This window comes from Anomaloglossus baeobatrachus, chromosome 11 (genome assembly GCF_048569485.1).
Source record: "Anomaloglossus baeobatrachus isolate aAnoBae1 chromosome 11, aAnoBae1.hap1, whole genome shotgun sequence".
Lineage (NCBI taxonomy): Eukaryota > Metazoa > Chordata > Amphibia > Anura > Aromobatidae > Anomaloglossus > Anomaloglossus baeobatrachus.
This window is the reverse complement of record NC_134363.1, coordinates 51,352,619-51,362,664: the sequence shown is the minus strand read 5'-3', so window position 1 is coordinate 51,362,664 and position 10,046 is coordinate 51,352,619.

The window sequence follows — 10,046 nt, the reverse complement described above, 5'->3', positions numbered from 1 at the left end:
TCTTATTTTCTAGGTTCTTCAAAGTAGCTGACTCGCCCACCCCAGGGCTATGGGACACCCGGTGCCGGGCCGGACTAGTCCGGTGGTAGTCAGTGGTGGCTGGGCCCGGCTCCGTGGCCCTGGTGGGTGTCAGTAGAATATGTGGCTTGATGAATAAAGTTGTGTTCGTGACGCCACCTGTGGCATGCGGCTATTAAGCCGCCGCTGCTGTGTGAGGCCACCGGGATGATGAGTTGGCAGCAATGGTGGTACTGCTCCCCACAGGTGGAGCAATGCCCGGGGCTCAGTTGGTGCTCGTGAATGTCTATGCAGCTGAAATAACAGAGACCACTCCAAGGGTGCAGTTCAAGTTCTTTACTCACAATTCTTGTCGGGTCCCGGGGACCCTTGGACTGTTGGGACCACTGTCAGGGACCTCCGCCGTTTCTGGGTGATTCTGAGAGTGAAAGCTGGTACCCTTCTCTTAGTGTCTCTTTCTTCTGCTGTCTTCCTTAGCCTTGCCTTTGATAGGATAAACCTGGCTTGGCCTCCACTACAGCCTCCAGGCTGGGGGGTCACCTGTCGGCTGATTACCCCTTTTCTGGAAGTTCTGCTATGGGTTCTGGCCCGGGGAGTCTACAACATTCCCTGGGCCTCGGTTTTTACTGTTTGGAGATGATCTTTGCACTCCTCCAGTCTCTAGGGACCGTCCCCTGTCGCAGCTTGATCCCTCCACCGATGTTCTTGTGGAACAGGCCACCGTAGCTCTAAACTGCCCCGACAGCTATACAGACTACCCGTGGCCCTGCGACTCCTTCTGTCTCCTACGTGGTGTCACCTGGACCTCTGGGTCCCAGGATCTTCACCAGGAAGCGTCTCCTTCTGTTTCTCTGCTCCTGTCTGACTTGGAGCTTTCTTTCCTTCTTTCTTTCTTTCCTTCTTTCCTCCTCCTTGCCTGGCTCCAGCAGGCCTCCTCCTCCCTCCTTTCTCTCGTTCTTCTTCTCCAACTACATGCTGGCTCCTCACTCTCTCACTCTCTGAGGTAAAAAAAAAACTAGCTTCACCAGAAATGGTTTTCCAACAGTCTTGAAGGAGTTCCCAGAGATGCTTAGCACTTGTTGGCCCTTTTGCCTTCACTCTGCGGTCCAGCTCACCCCAAACCATCTCGATTGGGTTCAGGTCGGGTGACTGTGGAGGCCAGGTCATCTGGCGTAGCCCCCCATCACTCCCCTTCTTAGTCAAATAGCCCTTACACAGCCTGGAGTTGTGTTTGGGGTCATTGTCCTGTTGAAAAATAAATGATGGTCCAACTAAACGCAAACCGGATAGAATAGCACGCCGCTGCAAGATGCTGTGGTAGCCATGCTGGTTCTGTATGCCTTCAATTTTGAATAAATCCCCAACAGTGTCACAAGCAAAGCACCTCCACACCATCACACCTCCTCCTCCATGCTTCACGGTGGGAACCAGCCATGTAGAGTCCATCCGTTCACCTTTTCTGCATCGCACAAAGACATGGTGGTTGGATCCAAAGATCTCAAATTTGGACTCATCAGACCAAAGCACAGATTTCCACTGGTCTAATGTCCATTCCTTGTGTTCTTTAGCCCAAACAAGTCTCTTCTGCTTGTTGCCTGTCCTTAGCAGTGGTTTCCTAGCAGCTATTTTACCATGAAGGCTGCTGCACAAAGTCTACTCTTAACAGTTGTTATAGAGATGTCTGCTGCTAGAACTCTGTGTGGCACTGACCTGGTTTCTAATCTGAGCTGCTGTTAACCTGCGATTTCTGAGGCTGGTGACTCGGATAAACTTATCCTCCGCAGCAGAGGTGACTCTTGGTCTTCCTTTCCTGGGGCGGTCCTCATGTGAGCCAGTTTCTTTGTAGCGTTTCATGGTTTTTTCCACTGCACTTGGGGACACTTTCAAAGTTTTCCCAATTTTTCGGACTGACTGACCTTCATTTCTTAAAGTAATGATGGCCACTGGTTTTTCTTCACTTAGAATTTGTATTATGGCAAGAAAAAGCAGCTAACAGTCTATTCAGTAGGACTATCAGCTGTGTATCCACCAGACTTCTGCACAACACAACTGATGGTCCCACCAACCCCATTTATAAGGCAAGAAATCCCACTTATTAAACCTGACAGGGCACACCTGTGAAGTGAAACCCATTTCCGGTGACTACCTCTTGAAGCTCGACAAGAGAATGCCAAGAGTGTGCAAAGCAGTAATCAAAGCAAAAGGTGGCTACTTTGAAGAACCTAGAATATAAGACATATTTTCAGTTGTTTCACACTTTTTTGTTAAGTATTTCATTCCACATGTGTTAATTCATAGTTTTGATGCCTTCAATGTGAATCTACAATTTTCAGAGTCATGGAAATAAAGAAAACTCTTTGAATGAGAAGGTGTGGCTAAACGTTTGGTCTGTACTGTATATATATATATTACTATTTAACTTTTTTCTTTCTTTTCTTTTTTTTAAGAAACACGTGATTTTTTTAGTTATTTTTTTCATCTCGGGGGAATATTTCATTTATTTATTTTACTTAAATGCATGTATTTGATGTCTAAAAGTAATTTTTTGCAGTTCAACCGTATTTAGTTATAAAGGTTACACCAACTGACTTTTATAGCCTTTTTTTGTTTCCCATCAACTTTGATTTGGTATGTGGTCATAAAAGGCTAAAATAATAATAATAATAATAATAATAATAATAATAATAATAATAATAATAAAAAAATGAGTTGGAACCTCTCCTGCTGGACCGTCAGACAGAGCTCACTGGTGGATTCTCAGTTAACTCATTCTGCAGCCAGCAATGGACAGTGCAGTTCACAGGCTATATAGGTCAAACTATTAAATTTTTTTAATGAAATTCAATTAAAAAATGACTTTTAGCCAAAAATGCACGCAAATAAGTAGGATGTGACCCACCGAGAGACCCTCAGCTAAATGCTAATTACAGATATATTATGCACTCCAGTTCTTCTACTTATCCCTGGGATCAGTTTAGCACAAGCCAATCCCAAAAATGCCTTTTTTTAACTTTTTTGAGGCATTGAACTAAAGAAAAAAATTGACTAATGTGTTGTACACAAATCAGCCACTAGATGTCACTGTTGCACAGCATACGCTAACGCTATTTGTTGCACTTTATATTATTTTTTTTCTGCAAATATACAGTATATGGATATTTTTTACAGCAAATGAAAGCTATAAAATAGACAAGGTGCACAAATATTTTTTTGCTGTGCTACATGTCTATTGCTCTGTATAGACCCAGTCTTAAACTAACAAAGCCAATAACGGGAAGCCATCATGAGAAAATGACTGTAGGTTTTTGCGTTACATTATTTATTTATTTTTATATACTTTTTTTTTCTCATATCACAATCTGTATGAAATAACAAAATATGTGATCTTGATATTTTCACACTGGCCACAAGGCTTAGCTTAGCCTCTTCTTTCCATTTAATTCAGATAGAGTTTTCAGCAGGCTCATTATCATCAGAGGCAGGTCTACCTGTTGAAGTGCTTGCTTAACATGAAACGTCCGTCGTCTGCTGTGCCGTGCATCCCTCCCCCTCCGCTGTTTTTACATTTTACCTGATGCTGAAATAAACGGATTCTTTGGTATACGGCAGCCCGGTGAGTGCCCGCCTCTGCTTTTGCTTCGTTGGATGGGACTTATGCTTGGAAGGAGCACCAGTGTCCGGAGCATACCTGTAACCATGCCCGAGTAAGCTGTGCCGGAGTTTGAGTGAAAAAGTGAATTGGTTTGGATATCGGTCAGTGTACTGATTAGTGCTCGGTGTTCTTTTTTCTTGGATTCCTTTGCTTCTGGTGATGTCACAGCTTACCTCCTCCTCCTGTACCATGATTGATATAATAACACCCCTATATACAGTAGATAACACAGGATCCACCATTCACAGTAGGTGATGTCACAGCTCACCTCCTCCTCTTATACATTGACTACACATTTATATACAGTAGATAACACAGCATCCACCATTCACAATAGATGTCACAGCTCACTTCCTCCTCCTCCTGTACAATGACTAATAACACCTCTATATACAGTATAGTAGATAATGCAGGATCCACCAATCACAATATGTGATGTCACAGCTCACATTCTCTCCCTCCTGTACAATGATTAATAACACCTCTATAGACAGTAGATAACACAGGATGCACCATTCACAGTAGGTGATGTCACACCTTACCACCTCCTCCTCTGATACATTGACTACACCTTTATATACAGTAGATAACACAGCATCCACCAATCACAATAGATGTCACAGCTCACTTCCTCCTGTACAATGACTAATAACACCTCTATATAGAGCATAGTAGATAATATGGGATCCACCAATCACAATGTGATGTCACAGCCCACTTCCTCATGTACAATGATTAATAACACCTCTATAGACAGTAGATAACACAGGATCTACCATTAACCATAGGTGATGTCACAGCTCATCTCCTCCTGTACAATGCATGATAACACCTCTATACACAGTAGATAACACATGATCCACCACTCACAATAGGTGATGTCACAGCGCACCTGCCCCTCCTGTACAATGCCTGATAATACCTCTATACACAGTAGATAACACAGGATCCACCATTCACAATAGGTGATGTCACAGCGCACCTGCCCCTCCTGTACAATGCCTGATAATACCTCTATACACAGTAGATAACACAGGATCCACCATTCACAATAGGGGACGTCACAGCTCACCTCCTCCTGTACAATGCATGATAACACCTCTATACACAGTAGATAACACATGATCCACCACTCACAATAGGTGATGTCACAGCGCACCTGCCCCTCCTGTACAATGCCTGATAATACCTCTATACACAGTAGATAACACAGGATCCACCATTCACAATAGGTGATGTCACAGCGCACCTGCCCCTCCTGTACAATGCCTGATAATACCTCTATACACAGTAGATAACACAGGATCCACCATTCACAATAGGGGACGTCACAGCTCACCTCCTCCTGCACAATGATTAATAACACCTCTATATACAGTAGATAACACAGGATCCTCCATTCACAATAGATGATGTCACAGCTCACCTCGTCCTCCTCCTGTTATACAATGACTACACCTCTATATACAGTAGATAACAGAGAATCCACCATTCACAATAGGTGATATCACAGCTCACCTCCTTCTCTTATACAATGACTACACCTCTATATACAGTAGATAGCACAGGGTCCACCATTCACAATAGATGATGTCACAGCTCACCTTCTCCTTTTCTTATACATTGACTACACCTCTATATACAGTAGATAGCACAGGGTCCACCATTCACAATAGATGATGTCACAGCTCACCTTCTCCTTTTCTTATACATTGACTACACCTCTATATACAGTAGATAACAGGATCCACCACTCACACTAGATGATATCACAGCTCACCTTCTCCTCCCTTCACATAAACCTTCGCATGCACTCATTAGAAGCCTTAGGGCTCATGCGCACGTTGCGTACTTACAGTACATGCATTTACGCTGCGTATTGCACTGCAGCATAAATGCATGCGACCTGCATCCCCTGCACAATCTATGTAGATTGGGCATGATACGTGCGCACGTTGCTTTTATGAACGCAGCGATTTGGGTGCTAAAATTTTGACCCAAACCCGTGCGTTCAGAAAAGCAGCATGTCAATTATTTGTGTGCTTTGGATGTAGCTCCCGCTCTGTCTATGGTGGGGGCAGCAGCCATAGCGCATGAAATCGGCTTTTTTTTTTTACAGAAATATTGCATCCATTACTTAGTGTTTCTGCAGCGATTTGAAGCGCACACGTGCTGTCACATCGCTGCAGAATATTCAGCAGGAACGTGCGCATGAGCCCTTAGTCTAAAATCGCTCCAATGACCAGTGTGAAAATAGCAAGATTTATCATTTTTCATTTTTAATACAGATTGTGATCTACAAAAAAAAAAAAAAAATAGCAAAAAAAAAATCTGCTGAAAGTTGGTCCCCTTGCCTCTTAAGTCCCCTGTGGCTGCACAGGTTGCATCAATTGTATGATTTCTCCTGTTTAGTTGGATTAAAGAGGATGTGTCACTAGATTTTCACATTAGAGACTCCATGCATTAGTAAATAGGTCTCTTACTTCTGATGAGGCTGGTGTACTTACCATGAAAATGAATGTCATAACAGCTGTACAATCCTTTCTGGAATTTTTCTTGCTTGACATAACACTGAGCACTTTTCGAATTAAGCTCTAATAAGTATGAATTTTTCTAAAAATATTTGAACAGTATACAGCTATAGTTCAGAAATATTTTATATATATATATATATATATATATATATATATATATATATATATATATATATATATATATATATATATATCTAATATATAAACCTGAATGTGTGTGTGTGTGTGTGTCCGGGATTGGCATCTGCACCGCCGCAGCTACAGCCACAAAATTTTGCACACTCACACGTCTGGACCTCGAGAGCGTCATAGGCTATGTTTTGAGGGGAAATTTTAACCCTGCGCTTTACAGTTATTCACCAAAAAACCTGCCTCCATTAAAGCGAATGGAGCTGGGAGTTACAGTGCAGCCAGAACTTCAGAAGAATGCGCAGCCACGCCCTTATATGGAATGTTGGCGTGTCACAATGCAGCCAGGGAAAGAGACAGACAGGGGAAGAGGCAGACACAGACAGGGTAAGAAAAAGACATAGACAGACACAAAGAGATAGACACAGACAAAGAGACAGACTGACAGAGAAAGAGACAGACAGGGAAAGAGAGAGACAGGGTAAGAGACAGACACAGACAGGTAAAGAGACAGACAGACAAAGAGACAGAGACAAGGAAACATACAGACAGGGAAAGAGAGGGAAAGAGACAGACAAAGACAGGTAAAGAGACAGACAAAAAGACAGACACAGGGAAAGAGACAAAGGGAAAGAGACAGACAGGGAAAGAGAGGGAAAGAGACAGACAGGGAAAGAGAGGGAAAGAGACAGACAGGGAAAGAGACAGACAGGGAAAGTGACAGAGATAGATAGACAGACCGGGAAAGAGATAGATAGACAGACAGGGAAAGAGATTGAGACAGACGGAGAAAGAGACAGTCAGAGACAGACAGGGAAAGAGACAGACAGACAAAGAGAGAGAGAGAGATATATACAGAGGGGGAGACAGACAGAGAATGGGAGAGAAACAGAGAGACAGTTACTATCCCGGGCGTTAATACATTCTATTTATACATTCTATCCCGGGAATGTTAATACATTGTATTTTGTTAACACCAGTTATTAACCCGGGCGAAGCCGGGTAGTACAGCTAGTATATATATATATATATATATATATATATATATAACTATTATACTTTGGGCTCTATATATTATAATAAGTAATAGTAAGAGGTGAGGAAGTTGCTCCAATCCCTATGTCAGTAGTACTTGGCAGCCAGGCAGGGGCCCTATAACTTCCTTGTTGTCAGAACCCTCAGCGCTTTTATTTTGTTATTTAAGCTCTTTGTTGCGGCATGACGAGGTTCTGTTCATTCTAATTAGAAGTGTTGCCAGGGATGATGACAGTTAGGAGGCAGTTTACAGGGTTCCAGTCTGGTAGTATCAAGAGTGTGCTGTATCCGCAGGTTACATCTTGTGTTGTAGCGGATGCTGAAAGGGCTAAGGACTCTTTCTTTTCTGGCTGAGATTACTCATAAATTTAATCACAGCTGCAACATCTTATCATGCCCTTCCGCTATATATACCCACTCCTAACTTTACTCCAAACCGGTTATAGAAAATCATAGCTATGCAGTTCACATTGAAGGAGCCAGTCTCTGGAGAAGCTGAGGTGTCATTTCTGTTACAGCTGAGAGGTTCCTGCCGGAGAAGCTGTGGATTGGTATTATTTGTTGTGTCTTTCCCCACCTGTTTTTTCTTACCTTCCTCATATTGTCTTATTGCAGTGGCTGGTCAGAGTGTGTTCTGGACCATTGAGAGCCTAGACACGTGATGACACACAGGTGAAGGACCCGTCCAGGGACATTAGGGATTGCAGGGATCAGCCTCAGGTGAGTGTCTTTCCCCACCTGTTTGTCTTACCTTCCTCATGTTGTCTTATTGCAGTGGCTGGTTTTCACTAGTCAGAGTGTGTTTGGGGCCATCGAGGGCCTAGGCACGTGATAGCGCATGATGGAAGGACCCGTCTAGGGACATTAGAGAGTGCAGGGATCAGCCTCAGGTGAATGTCTTTCCCCATCTGTTTGTTTTACCTTCCTCATGGTGTCTCGATGCAGTGGCTGGCCTTCACTAGCCAGAGTATGTTCGGGGGCATCAAGGGCCTAGGCACGTGACGGCGGACAGGGGAAGGACCTGTCTAGGGACATTAGGGAGCGCAGGGATCAGCCTCCGGTGAGTGTCTTTCCCCACCTGTTTGTCTTGCCTTCCTTATGTTGTCTTATTGCAGTGGCTGGTCGGAGTGTGTTCATGGTCATCAAGGGCCTAGGCATGTGACGGCGCATAGGGGAAGGAGCTGTCTATGAACATTAGGGTTTCCAGGAATCAGCCTCAGGGAGTGTTAGGAGGTCACCCCGCTCCCCTCTCCCTAATGCCAGGGTCTTCCATACTGCTACTCTTTTGTTCCCTCTATGTTGTGCCACTAGCCGGGAATCCTCTCGTCACATCATGACAGGCAGCCACGGACTACTATTGTGGCCACTGGCCCAGGGCTCTGCAATTCAATTGGGTCATGTCCAGTGTTTCTATAGCCAATTTTATACAGATTGTATTTGTGGCGCCCTGGACTAGCCAGGTAGCCACAGACAAAACACACACACACACCCCCCCACCCCCGGACAGTTACATTAGTCAGACACAAAACCCTTATTGCCTCCCTCCAGGGTCTGATGTCCACACCAGGTGGGGCGGAGCCAGGTGGTTGGCCCCGCCCACCGAGGAGTTCACAGTCCTGGAGGCGGGAAAAGGAGCCAGTACAGTCTAGGAGGTGAAAGTGAGAGGTCACGTACTGCGAGTGTCTGGGTTGGAGCCCAGGCACTGAGAGCAAGGTTGGCAGACGGTGGTGGCCGTCTGCAGGAGTTGGTGGAACTCCGCAGAGCCGTAAGGACCGGGGCTGTGCGGTGGCCCACCGGTACCGGGCCGGGGAACGGAGTGAAGCTAAGCACACCCCGACCAGGCTTGGAGCCGCCGACAATAGTCAAATCCGATGGGACAGGAACCCCCGGGGTTCCCTAACAACCAAGTCTTGATTGAAGGCAACCGCTCACACCGTGAGGACATACAGCCACCACCACCGGCTAGAAGTCCAAGGGCCAGCGCCTGCGGGCAAAACGGGCTCCTCTGGTATCTATACACCGGGGAGCGGACTACCGTTGGGAACCCATCGTAGTCAAGACAGTACACAAAGGTGCAGGGAGAGACAGCCACCATCACCTGTCCGGTGAGAGATACAGCAGCCGGCTGCGGGACCCATCCATCCAGCCGTTTGGATTACCGGAGACTTTGTGCATCTCTTGCTGAGTGAGTACACCCGTGCCATCCGGCACCGCGCCGCGCTGTCCCTGCAACCCTGCACCTCACCGGCCCTGCCTCCTCGTCACACCACCGGGCCCCGGGACCACCAACCCCTACCCACGGAGGGGGAAAACAACATCCCAGCTGCTCCCTACCATCGCTCCCGGGATCCCCGTCACCAGCAGCGGTGGTGCCCATCTTCACCACAACCCGTGGGTGGCGTCACGGACTAAATCCCCAAACAAACCACCCCCTTTTCACTCACGGGCGAGGAGTGCCGCTCGAGTCCCCGGATCCGGCCCACCGCTCGAGCCACCGGGCAGCAGCAGCAGCGCCGGACCCGAGCGTTAGCGAGCGCGTCCCCTCCGCCCGCGACATATTGTTTGCAGTAAGAGACCTAAAGTGATTTGCAGGTTTCCAAAATCCGCCAGTAAACTTGCAAATGCCAAAAACTTGAAAGACCCCAGGTGCTCTCCTCTCTGAACAAATGGCCACACAC